Source organism: Ovis aries, chromosome 2 (assembly GCF_016772045.2).
Source record: "Ovis aries strain OAR_USU_Benz2616 breed Rambouillet chromosome 2, ARS-UI_Ramb_v3.0, whole genome shotgun sequence".
NCBI classification, from domain to species: Eukaryota; Metazoa; Chordata; class Mammalia; order Artiodactyla; family Bovidae; genus Ovis; species Ovis aries.
The window spans coordinates 135505805-135523415 of NC_056055.1; the positions used below are offsets into that span (position 1 = coordinate 135505805).

The 17611-nt window shown below is 42.1% G+C and overlaps 1 non-coding gene across 1 annotated transcript; it reads right to left on the minus strand.

The window, feature by feature from the left end:
• Positions 1-248: 248 nt before the first annotated feature.
• Positions 249-350, minus strand: LOC114113340 (U6 spliceosomal RNA). The gene has a single exon (XR_003588394.2). It is a non-coding gene; the product is annotated as a U6 spliceosomal RNA (small nuclear RNA).
• Between the last annotated feature and the right edge of the window lie 17261 nt (positions 351-17611).

The following is a 17611-nucleotide window of genomic DNA, read 5'->3' on the forward strand; positions in this document are numbered from 1 at the left end:
ATGTGCTAGTCAAGAGCTTAACTTAATGCATCACGGGGATCCAAAGATACTGTGACACTGGTTGAGCCTTACTGCCTCACAATCACAAATCAAAAGGTTTCCCTCTTTCTGAGTGAGATTTGCAATGTTTCTCAAAATGAAAGTTAAGGAGCACCTGCACTAGAATCACCTAGACTGGTTTTTATACACAGACTCCTGGACTCCAGGCGACCAAAATAAAAGTCTCTTGGAACCCAGAAAATTTTTTTTAAAATATGGAATGCTTCATGAATCTTCATGGCATCCTTGCACAGGGGCTATGCTAATTTTCTCTGTAGGCTTGACTATTAGTATTTGTGCTGCCATAGCAAGCATGGAAATCTGTAGTTCTGACAAGCTTCAGGGTCATTCTGATGCACATTCAGGATTTAGATTTGGGTCTTTAAAAGCATACACTCATATATATAAGAATGTATTTTTATAAAGTAATATGAAGATTAAACCATAAGATGCCATTCACTTTCGTCATACTCATTTACTCCATTTAACACTGCCCCACACATGTTGATTCATTAGAATACTATTAGTCTTGGAAATACTTTTTTATTACAAAATTCTCTCTCTCTCAAACTGTTTCCCTTCCTCCCTCCCCCTCTGTCATCTATTACCAAACTCTGCAATACATTTCCTTAATCTCTCAGTCAAAGAAAAACTGTTACTGACATCCCTGCACAGTCCTGGTGAGTTTGCATCAGCATTCATACTAAGCATGTTCTTCGGTGTTTTCTTGAATTAAGTGTGCTTACAGTGTGTGGCCTTTCCGCATAGCATTTTCTGGTGCGTTCTGGTAAATAGTTTTGACTAACAGTGCTATCAAAATATATAGTGCAGCTACTGCCATAAGAAATATAAAGAGCATCATGTTGGGTGTTAAATTTTTGTAACAAAGGGAAAAGGATCAGCAGAGGTTCAGGGTGGCGGAAAGCTTTTGACGTTAGAAAGGGATCACAAACATACCTCTACCAGGGAGGATGAACTAACAAGTGGTAACAGGAAGAACCTATGGTTTGTGACATCTGGGGATTTGAAGAGAAGAAAAAACCCACTTAAGAGGAATTTGACCAGAAGAGCTTGTTCACTTGAGTTCCCCTGGAACAGACATGGCCACAGTTAACAGGGAACACTGTCGGTGCTGCTGGGATTACCCCTCCATACCTGGCAGTGTTTCACTGTAGTCAAAGGAAACAGCTACAAGATGCTAAAGCAGCAGTTCTTGAACCTCAGAGAATCACCTGGAGAGCTTGTTAAGACAGAGTCCTGTGCCCCACGGCCAAAGATTCTGACGCAACAAATCTGGGGCGGGAGAATTTACATTTCTAACTGACTTCTAGGTGACCCTTGATGCTACTGGTTCTCAGAGTACACTTCGACCACCACTGTTGACTGTCTGTAATAATGGAACAATTTTTTCCTTACATTAAAATAATATGTATTTATAGCATCAAACCTGAACACTGTGTCCATTATTTGCATCATGGTTGAAGAAACTTAGGCAAGAAGAAAACCAGTTGGCATGGCACTGTTGTTCCTGAAACATAATTACGTCTTACAATTACCTAATCCTCTGACCATCGATCATAACTATTAATCTTTTATTGCTGTTGCCTTGTCCACGTATCATGGAGGGTGGGGGTAGAATCCAAATGTTAAAAGTGTTAAATTACAGAGTTTAAAAAATCAAATCAAAACAGCAAAAATCATGAAAAAAATAATTCATGAAAGCTGACAAGCCTTTACCCTTAATCACCATCTCAAGGTTAAATAATGATCAGAATTCTTTCAGTTGAAGTACTTACATTGCATCTTGATGTTTGACTATCATATAAATATAACTGAGCTATTAGGATCTATTTTTCATTGCAGATGAAATTGATGTATCTTTGTGTGGTATAGTCTGACACAGTAAAATTGTTACTGTCTAGGTAGGATATTCATAAAAATGTAATTATCGTAATCAGAACAGTCTTTAAGCTCATGAGAGGGGATTGCCAGATTCATGATTGGCAGTTTTCAATCACTTCATGTATAATAAAGAAACTTTTTAAAGCAATCCTAGGAATCATTAATATCTTAGAGGGAAACTATTCTGATCAAATAACAAAGGGTGTTGGAAGATGGTGGTAAAAACTCAAGCTGGCGTCCTCTTCCAGACTTTGGGCAGGACTGGAGGGAGCCATTTAATATACTTCCTTAAGTTTACTCACCAACAGATTTAATTAGCAGTGCTATTTGCCGGCAGAGTGCTCTGAAGAGAAGAGAGCATGGAAAGACCACTGTTACTGACTAACGCGTTGGTCATTTTCCTGCTTGAGTTCACAACTCGTTAGAGAAGTAGCCCCATGTTGCCGTGCGTGTGCCCTGCCACCTGGGGAAGATGCGGTACATGCCATGAGTAGGAGGGGGCCCTTGGTTAGCTGGAGTTTCCAGGGTTCTCAGTGTCCCAAATACTGGTTTAGGCAGCATTTTTTCAAATGTAGGAAAGGAAAGGAAAGTGAAGTCTCTCAGCAGTTTCTGACTCTCTGCGACCCCATGGACTGTAGCCTACCAGGCTCCTCTGTCCATGGGATTTTTCCAGGCAAGAGTACTGGAGTGGGGCGCCATTGCCTTCTCCAGGGGATCTGCCTGACCCAGGGATCAACCCAGGTTTCCAGCATTGCATTCAGACGCTTCACCGTCTGAGCCACCAGGGACGCCCTGGTAAATGTAGAGACACCACCCACAATCCCGTGCTGGTGGGCAAGAGAAATAAAAACCAACAAAGTAAGGTCAACAGGCTGTTCAGTCTAAAGGAGAAACTAATCTTCTCAAAGGAGAAAGCAACTTTTTTTATTTCCATTGTCACTTTTAAAATTTTCCAGTGAAGGAATGTACTTTCCCTGCCCCTGGATGAAGACCTCCATAACCCTATGCTAGGACTGGTTTTAAATCACTCCCAGGTAACAAGTCCTACAGCCACTTTAAGTCTCCGACAGTCTCAATTAATAAATGAGAAGAACCAATCCTGTGTAATAACCAAATCCCGGAATCAGATTTAAAAGCGAAACTTTTCCCTTTATTCTCTGGGGCATCAGGCAGTCAGGAAGCCAGGGACAGGGGCAAGGTCCATCTTTTCCTTTTTTCTACCTACTGTTTCCAATTATCTGCCCCATTTCATTAAATATGGTTGTTTTAGGGTCAAAGTGGGAAAAGGAAGAAGTAAAGGAGGATGGGGGTGAGGGGTCTTAATTAACTGGCTTTTCTATTTGGGGGCTAAGCTAGTGTATTGAAAGTTGCCTCTTTGTGGTATGGGGAGCTCTCAAGGGGAGCTTCAGATACCCACCATCCTTTTCTCACCTGAGCTTCCTTGCCGCTAAGTTGCTTCAGTCGTGTGCGACTCTGTGCAACCCCATAGACGGCAGCCCGCCAGGCTCCCCCGTCCCTGGGGTTCTCCAGGCAAGAACACTGGAGTGGGTTGCCATTTCCTTCTCCAATGCAGGAAAGTGAAAAGTGAAAGTGAAGTCGCTCAGTCGTGTCCGACCTCAGCGACCCCATGGACTGCAGCCTACCAGGCTCCTCTGTCCATGGGATTTTCCAGGCGAGAGTATTGGAGTGGGGTGCCATTGCCTTCTCCTAGATCAGCTAAAACTTCCTTAGCTCTGGGTCAAAACTCCAGCTTATCCTTTCAAAAGCCTGAAAGCCCCTCTAGGTGGCCCTATTGGACAGTAACACAGTTTCTTGTCTCCCTCCCTCTCTTCACCCTCACCATCCCGCCTCGCTCCTCCTACTTCTCTCTCTGCCAACACTGGCCCACTCAGTCCAGCCACTTCTCCTTTGTCCCCACTGTTAGAATTCTTTCCTTTTCAGTTTACAAGCGGGAGCCAAACCCCAGCCACCAGCAACCTCCAAGCTGCACGAGGTGTATGTAAAGCTCTGTGAAAGAAGCCTTTTCCAGGAAAAAGCAACTTTGCAGTGGGAGGGGCTTTCAGATTATCTTCCTCCAGAGAAACCTCATCGCATATTTTCCTTCCCCATCTGCAATCCCCGTTTTATTATGGGGAATAGCTGAATCCAGCACCAGCTGTAACATCCTGGAATCTTCCTGGCACCACTTTCCAACACTATTCACTCACTGGGAAAGCTTAGCCTGGCCCTTCTTCCTCTTAGCAATGGTCCTGCCCTCGGGCATTACTGGTTCTGCCCAGAAGGTGGTCCTGAACCCCAGAAGGTGGGGTTCAGTTAACAGCCCACTTGGCTGCTATGCTAAGTTCTGCTTTCCACTCAGCTTCTTTCAGTAAAAAAGGTGATATTTTGACCTCTGTCTGCTACCTTTCCTGTTGTTTCTCAATTTGTTCAGAATCAGGTGAGGAAGATAGGTACTATTTATTAAGCCCTCCTCAGAGGCCCATCCTTTTACCTTGAATGTACCCAAAGGATTGGAGTCATGTTACCAGTTTTTTGGATAACTCCTTTAAAGTTTTCTATCTTTTTATGGCTCTTCTTTGCAACTTGTCATGTATTTTATCTTGATGTAAGAACTATTTGACATCCTGAAATGTGTCAAATGGGAAATAATTAGCTAAAAGCTTTTAGAGTTTCCTTGAGGAGTAATTGATTATAACTATTTGATGGCATATATATAGCTATAAAATGAGGATCTTTAACATAAAGCTTTAAAATATTTCTGGAAGAAAAATGACTTTCAAGGAGACTCAGATTCTTCCTGGTTTTGCCAAAGACTAGCTATATATGATTCTTGCGTAAGTCGCTCCACCTCTCCAGTCCCAGTTTTTTCACTTATAAAATGAAGTTGTTGTTTGGTCTCTAAGTCGTGTCCGACTCTTTGCGGCCCTGTGGACCACAGCATGCCAGGTTCCTCTGTCCTCCACTGTCTCCCACAGTTTGCTCAGACTGATGTCTGCTGAGCCGGTGAGGCCATCCAACCCTCTCAATCTCTGCCATCCCCTTCTTTTTCCTTCAGTCTTTTCCAGCATCAGGGGCTTTTCCAATAAAAGGAAGAGTTTGGCTTAAAAATCTCTCTGGTCCTTTCCCACCTATTACCATGAACCTGCGAGATCTTGAAAGGACCTGGGAGAACATTTCTGTTGCTCAGCAGGCAACACTGGTCACGGGGGTAAAGTTAACAGCGCAGTCTCCCATGGTGTTCCTGAACGCGGTCCGTGCTCTGCTTACTCAGACATAAACACTTAGTGTGTCCATATGTATGCTGAGACATCTAGGTGGGCGAGATTTAATCCTGAGCCCAGGGAACTTGTGAGCGTGAAGGAAAAGCTACACCACTCACCAATATTGCTAAACACCACTTGTTGTTTTACTTACCCAACAAATAGCTACTGGGCACCTACAATTTTATGTAAAAAAAAAAAAAAACAACCATGGGATTCAGTTAAGGAAACAATGGGTAGAGTTTCCTCTGAGAGTACCACAGTTACATATGAGGGACAGACCTACAGGAAGCCCAGAGTCAGGATGGATTGAAAGTGGAGTGAAGGCCCAGTGATGGTCCACAGCTTTGGGCCAGTGCTTCCAAAGACAAAAAAGGTATTTCCATTAGGATAATGATGGCAGTGATTCTCTTTTCTCTTTTCCCCTCCTTTTTTAGAAACACGACTATCAAGATTCAGTCTGTTTACAGCTTGACTACTGAATAGAAAAATGTGTCTATAAAATACCTGGAAGTTATAAAAAGGGGTAAGGCTCACAGAACCAGATAAATATATCTATTCACCTGTCCCAAGCCATTACCAATCTCCTTATATCCAAGAACTGTCTGTCCTCTTCTAAACTTTATTTCTAATATTCTGGCTACATAATCAGATTTAAAAATTTTCAGAAGATCAAAGTCCTACCTCCATGAAAAATTATCCTTAAGTACAAACATTCTTTATGGCATTTCAGACCGCTTTGAGACTCGGAACCAGAAAGATGGTTGCAAGTGCATGTATCCGGGGTAGCAAACAGTAGATTCAAGTAAAAGTTATGTGTCAATGCAGTTTGGCAAGTATCTCCTGAGCGCATTTCATGTGCCTGGCCCATCCACCAGGCACTGCTGCCTGATCCACCACTTGTAACCAGCGAGCCTGCCCCCAGTGGGCTCAAATGTTGCTCTTTGCTCTTACCTATCTCCAAAGCTGAACCCTGACCCTGCCTTCTTCCTTTCAGTGACTTTTCCAAGATAAGCTATGCTCACCTGCTTAAATGCATCACATTATGCAGTTTTAAAGGCTTTGAATTTTATTGTGCTAATGGACATTTAACTTACTCAGAATTCTGATCAGGTAGTTTTTCCTAGGGAGGTAGGCTCTGCCTTACTGTATATAAGTATTGACCATGTTGAAATGCCTTCTAGGCAGGATCCCTATGGGAGGATGCTTCCACTGAACACAAAGGTAATTCTGCTTATTTAGCAAAGGAGAAGGGACACCACCTGAGACGTGTCCAAAACAATGAGACGTGTGAGGAAAACCTCCAAGCAGGCAGAGAAGTTGGAAGGGGTTGCGCCATAATTAAGGTGATCCTATTTTCCTAAACAGACCCAAGGGCAGATGGCCTGACACATGGTCTGAAATCAGATTATTTGAATTCTGGGAGGTATGATCACCATCTTCACAGTGAATGAAGCCAGTGAGACCGGCAGCTGTTCAGAGTGAACGTTATCAACAATGAGTCTCTGTACTTTGAGGGATCCATAGGAATGGGTGGGAAGCCTGCTGATGTCATCCACTTATGAGCCAGGGCTTCCTCACACAGCACAAAGGAGGTTTGTTACCAAGGGTTTCATGAAACCACTCACTGTCACCACCTTGTTCGCAAGGACAAAGGTGCAATCTACAACTGACCGAAAAACAATAAAACTTCGCTTCTAACAGTCTGGGAATGCAAAATACAAGCAGGAGCATCATGTTATTTATCAATTAAAAAAAAATAGAACCAGGAACAAGCACAAGACAGATCATCAGCTATCCTTTGCTTTTTTCAGTTCTATAGCTGCTTCTTAGATTTCAAACATCATACCTTTTTAAAAAAATTAAATCCTCATCACTGCCTGCTAACTTTGTGCATTCAATTTGAATGCTGGAAATTGTCTTCTTGCAAAGGAGGGGATTCAGAAATTCCAATTCTCCCACTTAATACGAATATTATGTCCAGCATAATGTTAATAGGAGAAAAGTTTCCCTTTGTTGCCAACATTCAAAGTCAACTCTTGGTTATGTGCTTTGAGGATGAGACTTGGGAAAATATTTCAACTCCAATTCTTACCACCAACACAGAAGGTTTAGCCCTTTATCTCTACTTTTAAGTTGCTATGTGCTTTTTCAATTTGTATATAATCAAAAACTGATTTTATTTAAAATATGACATCAAAACAAGTTAATTTTGATGATTCAATGATTTGTGCTATCTGTATCATCATTTTAGCTCTATTAGTGTGGTTAACAAAGACTTTGACTCAAGATCAAAGTTTATAGGGGTTTTCCCCCCTATATCGGGGCTTTAAATAGTGAACAGAAACACAAAAAAAATTTATTTGCATACACTTGGTGTGTTATTTATAGCTGCAAATGATCAACTGAAAATGGTTTAAATACACCTTTTATATAATCTCACATAAGAAGTCTGGAGGCATGGCATTTGCAAGGTTGCCCACATTTCCATCCCATCATCCTGGACACATTGGTGTTAATCCTTAAGCTTATTCCCTATGGTCAGAAGATGGCCACTGAACACCAAATAACAACCTCACACCTCATATAAAAAACCAAAGATGACAATAATCCTCATAAAGAAGGAAAGAGTTTCCCAGAAACCACGCACTTCGGAAAAAGTGGCCAGACTCTTTAACAGGAAGTAAGCTGTGTCTGCGCATTAAACAGGTGAGACAGATGGTAGTTGAACAGACAGCTAGCAATATCACCACAGGTGGGAATTGAGAAAAGGTTACTTACATATATTGAAGGTTAATGGAACCTTCTGTGAGACAAGCTTACAACCAAGTAACCATTTCCTAATCAGTTAAAATAGTACAAAGGAGAGGGTATGTATATGAGGTATGACCAAGGTACGTATAGCTTGATAGTTAAGTTGAGGGGCAGTCAAAAATGAACAATCTCCTAGTCAATGCCTGCTACCATCATATGCTTTCCAGTGGAATTATATAAGCTTGGAATTATATAACCTACAAAGTGTCTTGCCAAAAAAATCAAGCCAAGTCAGATTAAACTTCTAGAGCTAATATCCAGCTTACAGGATGTACAGGGAATAAAAGAATTTGTTCAGCAACATCTCAGCGAACTAATCAGCAAAATCAAAAAATGGAGGAAATTAAACCTGATTAGATATTTGATCATATCAAGGAATCTTTATCAATACTTTTGAGTACTATTAAGGTATTGTTGCTATGTTTTGTTTTGCAAGTATACCTCTTTACTTTGCTAGTCACTTAATCCAAACCAAAGTTAAACGTTTTTAAAAAGAATCCATATCTTTTAGAGACACACGCTGAAATACTTACAGCAGAAATGAAATGACATCCGAGATTTACTTCAAATGCCTCAAAATAACCCAGTGGGAGTAGGGGTGGAGGTTAAAGTTGGGGGAATGACAAGCTAGGAGGATTTATAGTCACTTATTCCCTAGCAGTAAAGCCTCTTCATTCTGAGAAGGTATAAGATAAATCTAGTTCACCTAGAACCAAGAAGCTTAATTCTTAGGTTTCATTTGTTTTCTCTAAGTGCAGCAAAACCAAAAATCAAACCTCTTCACAGCAATAAGCCAATTTTGCTCCAACAGGAACTCAATTCAAAAAAACAAATGCGACACACACACGATAAACAGCACAGACAGGATTCAAACTCTCAAAAATGAGTGAGGAAGACACCCTCTAAACTCCAGATTGTTCGCAAAAGTTCCGTGAGCTCGGCCCCCAGTGAAGCATCTACGTAATACAGGACAAAGCTGGGATCTGATACATGTAGGTATTTTCTCGGCTATAATCTTAGCCATCTCCTAGACTTCTACTTAAGTCATCTTGAGACTACCTCAAGAAACTAGTTTAGTTCTCCCTTTTACCAGGGTGAAATAGTAACCAGTGGCAGGGAAACGTTGGGGTGGGAATTGTCCAGCAAGGACCATAAACGTTGAATTGTCCAGCAAGGACCATACACGGCTGAAGGAGACAATTGTTATCTTGGGTATTGTTCTCCCTTAACAACCTTCTTACTCTCTGTCTCCATCCTCTTCATCTTCTACCTGGGCTTGTGCTGTGCTCACGTCCTCTGGCTTCCCCAAGCCTTTCTCATCTCTTCCCTCTCTCTAAATTTTCAATACTCCCAAACTCAATTATAAATTGCAAAATTAAGGTTTCAATTACAGTAATATGTAATAAATCACTACTAGAATCTTAGATTTGGTTGATCCCCTCAAGCCATCTCCCATCAGAATTCTAATTCCCATTCTCTCCACGGGCTGACTTAATGTTAGGATTCTAATGGCCATTCTCAGCTCACAGTCCTAAGGGCCCATCATCTCATGTTCTTTCTCATCAGAATGCTCAGAGGTTGCATCCTAGAGGGGTAGTTATTAATATGCCTTCAATAACAGAAGCTAAGGAAGGGCTACGAAGAAGAGAAAAGCATGCCTAATCATTTTAATTTAATGTAATAACGATTCCCAGTTAAAGGAATAGTTTGGTTAGTGCTTGGGACGGAGCATCGTACTATTACTTGAACAAGGTACTGGTGAGCTTTGCTCCTTTACCTTGATGAAAATTTTGTCACAGAAATCAAGACACAGGCTTTACAATGTATGTGATAAGGTTCATGTAATCTAGACAGTTCCACAAAAGTTATTCCTTCACGGTGGTTAAGATGACTTAGGACACCCCCAGTTCTAATTTTATACTCCCCCTCTCAGACAATATGGAAATGTTTCAAACCATCGGACTTTTGGGCAGGAATATATTCTAGAACAAGTCTCTAAACCTTACTGGTCATCAGAATCACCTAGGATTTTTTTTTTTTTTCTCCATGTCCTGAAGCCCTATTGAATCAGATCCTTAACCAGAGTAGCGGCTAAAGAAAGTTAGTGGCTGAGGTAGGAATGTTTTTAAACTCTCCATGAAATTCTATTATTGGTCAGGTTTGGGTACTATGTTGAGAGCACATAGTACCTCCCAGTACCTGCTGAGTCATGCCACTTACCTGCTCAGAAACATAAAGGAGACAGAGAAGCCCCAGCCTGCTTTCCACCTACCTGACAAAGTGCTTTGCTTCTCAGCAGTCCAGGCCGCCCAATTCAGCTATTCCTGCTTCCATGCAAGCAGGTGATTCCTCCTGTAGAATAATAATAATAATAATACATTTATTAGGACTCTAAATATGGAGCTTTACAAATAGCTAGTTTCATTTACCAATGAAAATATTTTTGCAAGGTTGGTATCACCATCAGTTTGTAGCTGAAAAACCTGGGGCAGAGATGATTCGAGCGCGATTTTGCCTGGTTTCCCCCGTGGTTTGCAGAGAGCAGATCTGGAACCCAGCACTGTGGGACAGGAGAGGTTACTGGAGTAGTCACTTATACCCTGTTCCCACCTCTGTTGGAGACTTACTAGATAGAAGGGAAAAACGACTTCTCCCTTCCTTTCCTCTCTGGAAGGAAACCTGGCTTTTTATTCCGAAGCTCAGGACTCTCTCATGCTTTAGGCGGAAGAACTTTAAGAGCTCCTTTATGGTTGAGAATTCTTGGCTCTTCCAGAAAAGAAGCTGGAATTATCCTCAAGAGGGAGGACATGGAAGGAAGCGTTTCACAGGGAAGATAGCTATGCCCCTACCCTGAGAAAATGGGTTCCCAGAGGCTGGAGTCAGGCATGGACATGACTTGCACCCAAGTGTATAGAACAAGCCAGAGATTTCCACTGCACCACCACAGCTGCAAAAAGGCAAAGGACGCTCTACCCTCAACCAAACTCAGGCAGCTGTCCCACCTCAAAGGGGAATTCCAGAAAGAAAAACGGAACTAACATTCACTTCACACACACAGTATACCCAGAATGTCCACCCTCGAGCTCAGGGTACCTTGAGAGCCTTCAGGAGCGAATGGTGGCCCTGCCTGGGCAAGTTTCCCTTTTCTTTCCCATCCCCCATAGCTAGCTGCTGAGATGCACAAAAGGCTATACTGTATACAGAGCCCCTGGGGTCACACTCAGAGACCTTAACTACCTGCTCATGGAATGTGGTCATCTGCTCACAGATTCTAAGTATCTGATTCTTCATCAAAATAAATAAATAAGATGAGTAAAAGAAGCCAGACATGACAGAACACAAACCCTATATTCGATTATACAAAGCTCAAAAACGGACTAAAAGTGACCCAAAATGATAGAGTTTAGTACAATAGTTACCTTGGCCAGGTACCAATTGGGAGGGGGCCCAAGGGAGCCTTCAAGGGAGCTAGAAACATTCTTTGGCTTGATCCAGATAGTAAATACTCAGGTGTAAACACATGTGAAAATTCATTGAGCTGTGCCTTTAAGATATGTACACGTTACTGACACGCAAGTGTTAACTCCACAAAATAAGTGCATGATAAAAGCAAATAAGCCAACAAACTTGGATTCTAAACAATAACCTACAAGGTCCACCAGCTTCAGCTTGCCTGTTACTGGGGCCACTTAATCCTCTCTTGCTGACTCAATCCTTTTCTAGTTCCTAAAATCAATCTGGCTCCCTCCACCAAAACCACACAGGAAATTTTGAAAGGCAAAGGAGAGCACTCAGCCCGACAGGGTAATCTGCAGCAGATTGTGTGTGTGTGCGCAGACGTGATGGCCAGATTGCCCAGGTTCAAAATCCCTCCTCTGCCACTTTATGATTACAGCCTTAAGCGGCTTACTTAAATTCCCTATTCCTCAGTTTCCTGATCTATGTAATAGGTTTAAAAGTTGGGATTAAACAAGATTAATCCATGTAAAGGCACTCAGTAAATACCCAGCACTGCCAAGCCTATGATAAGCATATTGCCAATATTGACTCATTTAATCCTTTGAGCAACCTTGTCTGATAGATGGTGTTAACCCCATTATAAAATGAAAAAACGGAAGCTCATAGAGGTGAAACTTGCCTAAGTTTACCTGGTTGGAAAGGGCAAAATTGGGGTTTGAACTCAGGTCTGTTCTGTCTTTTCCTGTTAGGGGGCTTACCTGACCACCACCTGGGTCCTCCTAAACCCTGTATTCCATTGGCTTCCTCCTGTGCCTCCCTGCTGAGACTTGACCACACGGCCCACCCTTCAGGGAACTTTCTAGTCCTTCAGATTCTGCCTGAGCCCCAGGTTCAGAATAATCAGCCTAAGTAACAGGCATCAGTTGGATCAAGATGGTGAAGTGAACACATAAGATCATGTTCCCTTGCACTCCAGTTTTCTTACAATGACAGGCGCAAAGCGTTTTTAAAGAAGAAATTCACATAGCACTGGTAAATAGGAAATAGGAAATTGCTATGTGAATTTCCACAGTGGCTTCCAACAGCACAAATTTGTTACTTTACTGTTCTGTAGATCAAAAGTCCAGGACTAAACTCAAGGTGCCAGCATTCCTTTCTGGAGATTAGGGGAGACTTTGGTTTTTGCGTTTTCCAGCTACCAACAGCCACCACATACCTTAGTTCATGGCCCCCTTCCCCCATCTTCGAAGACAGTAACACTGCGTCTCTCTGACCCCTCTGTGTTAGTCACGTCTCCCTCTGATCACAGCTGGGAGAGCTTCTCTACTTTTTAGGAATCATGTAATTGGGCCCACCTGGGTAATACAGGCTAATCACCCTTTCTCAAATTGTCCAACTTAATCATATTTGCAAAGTCTCTTTGCCATTTAAAGGAACATTTAAAGGAACATGTCCAAGCGTTAGGCTATGGACATCTTTCCAGCCATTTTTCTGCCCCTCACGTGTGTTTACTGGGTGCCTGGCAGATAACTCTGCTTTCAGGCTTGGCAATTTGAGTGCTAACTGTTCCATCCAGGACCTGAATTTGGAGTGACCACAAAGACTGGCAGCAATGACCTAACCAGACTGTTCCTACAGAGTATCCTTGTTTGTCGTCCCCTTGGATCCTGCTGGTTTTCCAAGCCTGATTTTCAGCCTTCAAGGTAATTCTGTGAGCTGCCCAATAACCTGCCAATAAAATGTTTTTTACACAGATTAGCCAGAGCCAGTTTCTGTTACTTATAATCAGAGAAGAGGCAGATTAGCATCAGACTTCTCATCAGCAATCTTGGGTGCTAAATTCTGAAAGAAAATTATTTCATACCTAGAAATCTATAAAGGCAAACTCACAATCAAATATGAGAGCAAAATTGGAGACATTTTTAACATACAAGGATTCAGAAGTTTTGCCACAATCATGCTATCTCTAAAATAATTACAGTACTCAAAAAGGCACTCAAACAAAACAACAATGACAAAAGATAGTCCAAAGAAACAGACGCTGTGAGATAAAAGAGAAAAAAACTGAGTCAAAACCAACAGTAAAACTTGACTAGAATAAAATTAATTTGGTAAAATCACTTATACATGTAGAGGTAGAAGGAGGAAGTCAGTAAAAATTTCTTATTTAATGGGAAGACATAAAGATGGATTAATTCTAGACGCTGATTTTAAAAACATGTATAACCATGAGAAAACTTGATCAGTCTAATAAAAGACAGCAAGAAGAAACAGGAAAAAAAAAAAAAGAAAACGTAAGCCAAGATAATATGACTATATTTAAATATTAAATTAAATTAAATATTAAATTAAATTAAAATATTAAATTAAATTAAATATTAAATATTAGTAATACAAAATGTGAATGAGCTAAGTTCCCATATTAAAAAACCAAGTTTTGATCTGGATTTTTAAAAATCCAGCTATATGCCATTACAATTAAAAAGAAAAATGGCTATTTCCAGATGATAAAAATCACAATTCACTAACAAGACATGAGAGTCAAAACACTTTTTCTCTTAATACAGAATTTTTAAATTCAACAAGCAGAAGGCCTTAGAAATATAAGATTAGGGCTTCCCTGGTGGTCCAGGGGTTAAGAATCTGCCTTGCAATGCAGGGGACACTCGTTCCCTCCCTGGTCTGGGAAGATTCTACATTCCAAGGGGCAACTAAGCTTGTGTGCTCCCACTACTGGAGCCTGGGAGGGCTCGCGCTCTGCAGCAAGAGAAGCCACTGCAATGAGAACCCTGTGCACCACAACTAAAGAGCAGCCCCCTCACTCCACAACCAGAGAAAGCCCTCATGCAGCAATGAAGACCCAGTGCAGCCAAATAAATAAATACTAAAGATTTTTTAGAAGAAGAAATACAGATTGATCAATCTATATTGATGTTAGAAAACCTTAATACATCTCTTTGAGAAATTCATAAACCAAACAAAAAAAAATATTTTAAGCTAGTGCATTTGAGTAATGCATATAGCCACTTGGAACTATGTCTTGCTGCTCACACTGTTCACTAAACCTTGGGTAGATAAGGCGTGACCAGGGAAGCTAGAAAAAGACTTGAGGAGCTGTGGGGACTGCAGACATACTTATTCTCTCTGAGCAGGAGCGACAGCAACGGGGAGGCTTCAAAGACTACTAAGACAGACCAAAGTGGTCCATGGCCAAGGGGGCCCGCAGGCGCAGGGCTACCAAGGTCAGCAATATCGTTGTTTACAGAGCACAAGGTATGAGGCCACGAGAGAGTGGGACAGGAGAGCCCGACCGACTCTGTGCTGTCAGTTCATTTCCTCACCAACTACAAAGTGAAAGTGAAGTCGCTCAGTGGTGTCCAACTCTTTGGGACCCCATGGACTGTGGCCTATCAGGCTCCTCCGTCTATGGGATTTTCCAGGCAAGAGTGCTGGAGTGGATTGCCATTTCCTTCTCCAGGGGAATCTTCCCGACCCAGGAATCGAGCCTGGGTCTCCCGCATTTCAGGCAGACGCTTTACCGTCTGAGCCACCAGGGAAGCCTGAACTACAAACAACCTTGTAAAGATCCCAGGGACTTCCATCGCACAAAATCCAGCTGTCTTCATCTTACTCCGTCTCTCAACAGTAATCGACACTTGATGCCCCCTCTCCCCAAAGTGCTTTCTACTTGAGCTCCAGAGATGCCGTGTTGTCCTAACTCTCCTACTGCTTTGTGGAGCCAGCATGCCCACAGCTGCTTGGCTGGTCCTCCTCCTATTCCCGACCATTATCAAGGCAGTCCAGGCTCAGTTTCTTCTTTTTTCTCTTTTCACACAACTTTCCTAGGTGGTCTCACCCAGTTCTCAGTCTTTAAATGTCATCCCTATGCTAACGACTCCCAGATTTACTTCTCCAGTCCTAAACTTTCCCCTGAGCTCTGGATTCCTGAATCCAGCTTTACTTGAATATGCAACAGGCATCTCAAACTTAACATGTCCCAAACTGAATGCTTGAGTTTCCCTACATACAAGAATTTTCCCTACATACAAAAACTCCCCTAAAATTTGTGTTGTCTCAGATTTTTTTAAATTGTGGTAAAATACAAACAACATAACATTTACCGCTGTAACCATTTTAAAGTATAAAATTTCATGACATTTAGTATATTGACTGGAGAAGGCAATGGCACCCCAATCCAGTACTCTCGCCTGGAAAATCCCATGGATGGAGGAGCCTGGTAGGCTGTAGTCCATGGGGTCGCTAAGAGTCAGACATGACTGAGTGACTTCACTTTCCCTTTCCACCTTCATGCGTTGGAGAAGGAAATGGCAACCCACTCCAGTGTTCTTGCCTGGAGAATCCCAGAGACGGGGGAGCCTGGTGGGCTCTCATCTGTGGGGTCACACAGAGTCAGACACGACTGTAGCAACTTAGCAGCAGCAGCAGCAGTTTATTAACAGTGTTGTACAACTACCTCTATTGTCTAGATCCAGAATCTTTTCATCCCCCCAAATGGAAACCTCCATTAAGCTGTCACTCTTGAGTTCTTCCTCCCACCCTGAGCCCCTGCCAAATACCAATCTATTTTCTGACTCTATAGATTTGCTTATTCCGGATATTTCACACACATGGAAACATACAATATGTAGCCTTCTGTGTCTGGCTTCTTTTCACTTAGTATAATGTTCTCTAGTTTCAGCCATGCTGTAGCATGTATTGGTATGTCATTTCTTTTCATAGCTGAATAATATTTCACTGTACGGATATATTATACTTTGTTTATCTCTTCATCTGTCGATGCATGATGGGATGTTCCACTTGTGCACACCAAAGTTCTTCCAGTGCCCGCTACTGTCTCCCTCATCAATCATCTCTCTCTCAGCTGGCTGCGCTACCACTGACCCAGTTTAGGTCCCAAAGCAAGGAGTCATCCTTGACTTTTCTCCGCCCCTGATCCCACTCCACCGCAATATCCAAATAATCAGCTGGCCCTAACTGTTACAACATCCAGATATGTCCCAATTTGGGTCACATTTCCACACTTCCCTGGCTCCCACCTAGTCCAATACTGTCCCTCTGGCCACAGCTAAAGATCATTTTGCTCCCTTTCCTTCCCCTCCCATTCATTTCCTGACAATAATCAAAATTATCTTCTATAAATATTAATCAGCTTATGCCTCAGCAGTGCTGAAGACCCTTCAATGGCTTCTCATTACCCTGGAATAAAATCTAAACGTCTTGCTATAGCTAACAAGGTCAGTATGAACCAGCCCCCGCCTACCTCTGTATCTCACATACATTCTCCAGCCTCATTAGTCTCTCTTGGAGTCTCTCGCACACCAAACACTTTTCTGATTTAGGGTCTTTCTACTCTCAGAACTTCTGCCTGAACACACACACGTTCCCCTTAAACTTTCCTTGGCCTCCTCCTCCTCACCTCTGCAGAGAGGCCTTCCCTGATTCTCCTTTATGAACTAGAGCTCTCACTCCTCATCTCTCTAAGCTCTTACCTGTTGGGTTTTTTCCTCATACAACTTAGAACTCTATAAAATTGTATTTTTATATCTGTTTGTTATGTCTTCTCCCTACAAGAATGTAAGTTCTAAGACAGTAAGTATTTTGTCGTCAGCCAAATCCCCAGGGCCTAGAGCAGTACCTAGCATATATGAGGCATCCAGTAAATACTTGTTGCTTGAATAATGAATGAATTGCATTATATACACACACAGAAAGAGCACTTTGTGTTCAATAAACAGAACATCCAGCCTTTGAAATATCCTTGAACATTGAGTAGGTCATGAAGCACTCTTAAGCATGTTGATGAGAGCATAAGTTACTGTTAGCTTTCTGGTGAATAATCTGTTACTATTTACCCAATTTTAAAATGCAAATATCCTTTGAACCAGTGCGTGCCTGCTCAATTGCTCAGACGTGTCCAACTCTTTGTTATCCCATGGACTGCAGCGTGTTTCCATGGAATTTTCCAGGCAAGAGGTTGACATTTCCCACTCCAGGGGATCTTCCTGATCCAGGGATTGAACCCACATCTCTTGTGTCTCCTGCATTGGCAGGCGGATTCTTTACTACTGCACCACCTGGGAAGCTCATCCTTTGAACTAGTACCATATAAAAAAGTC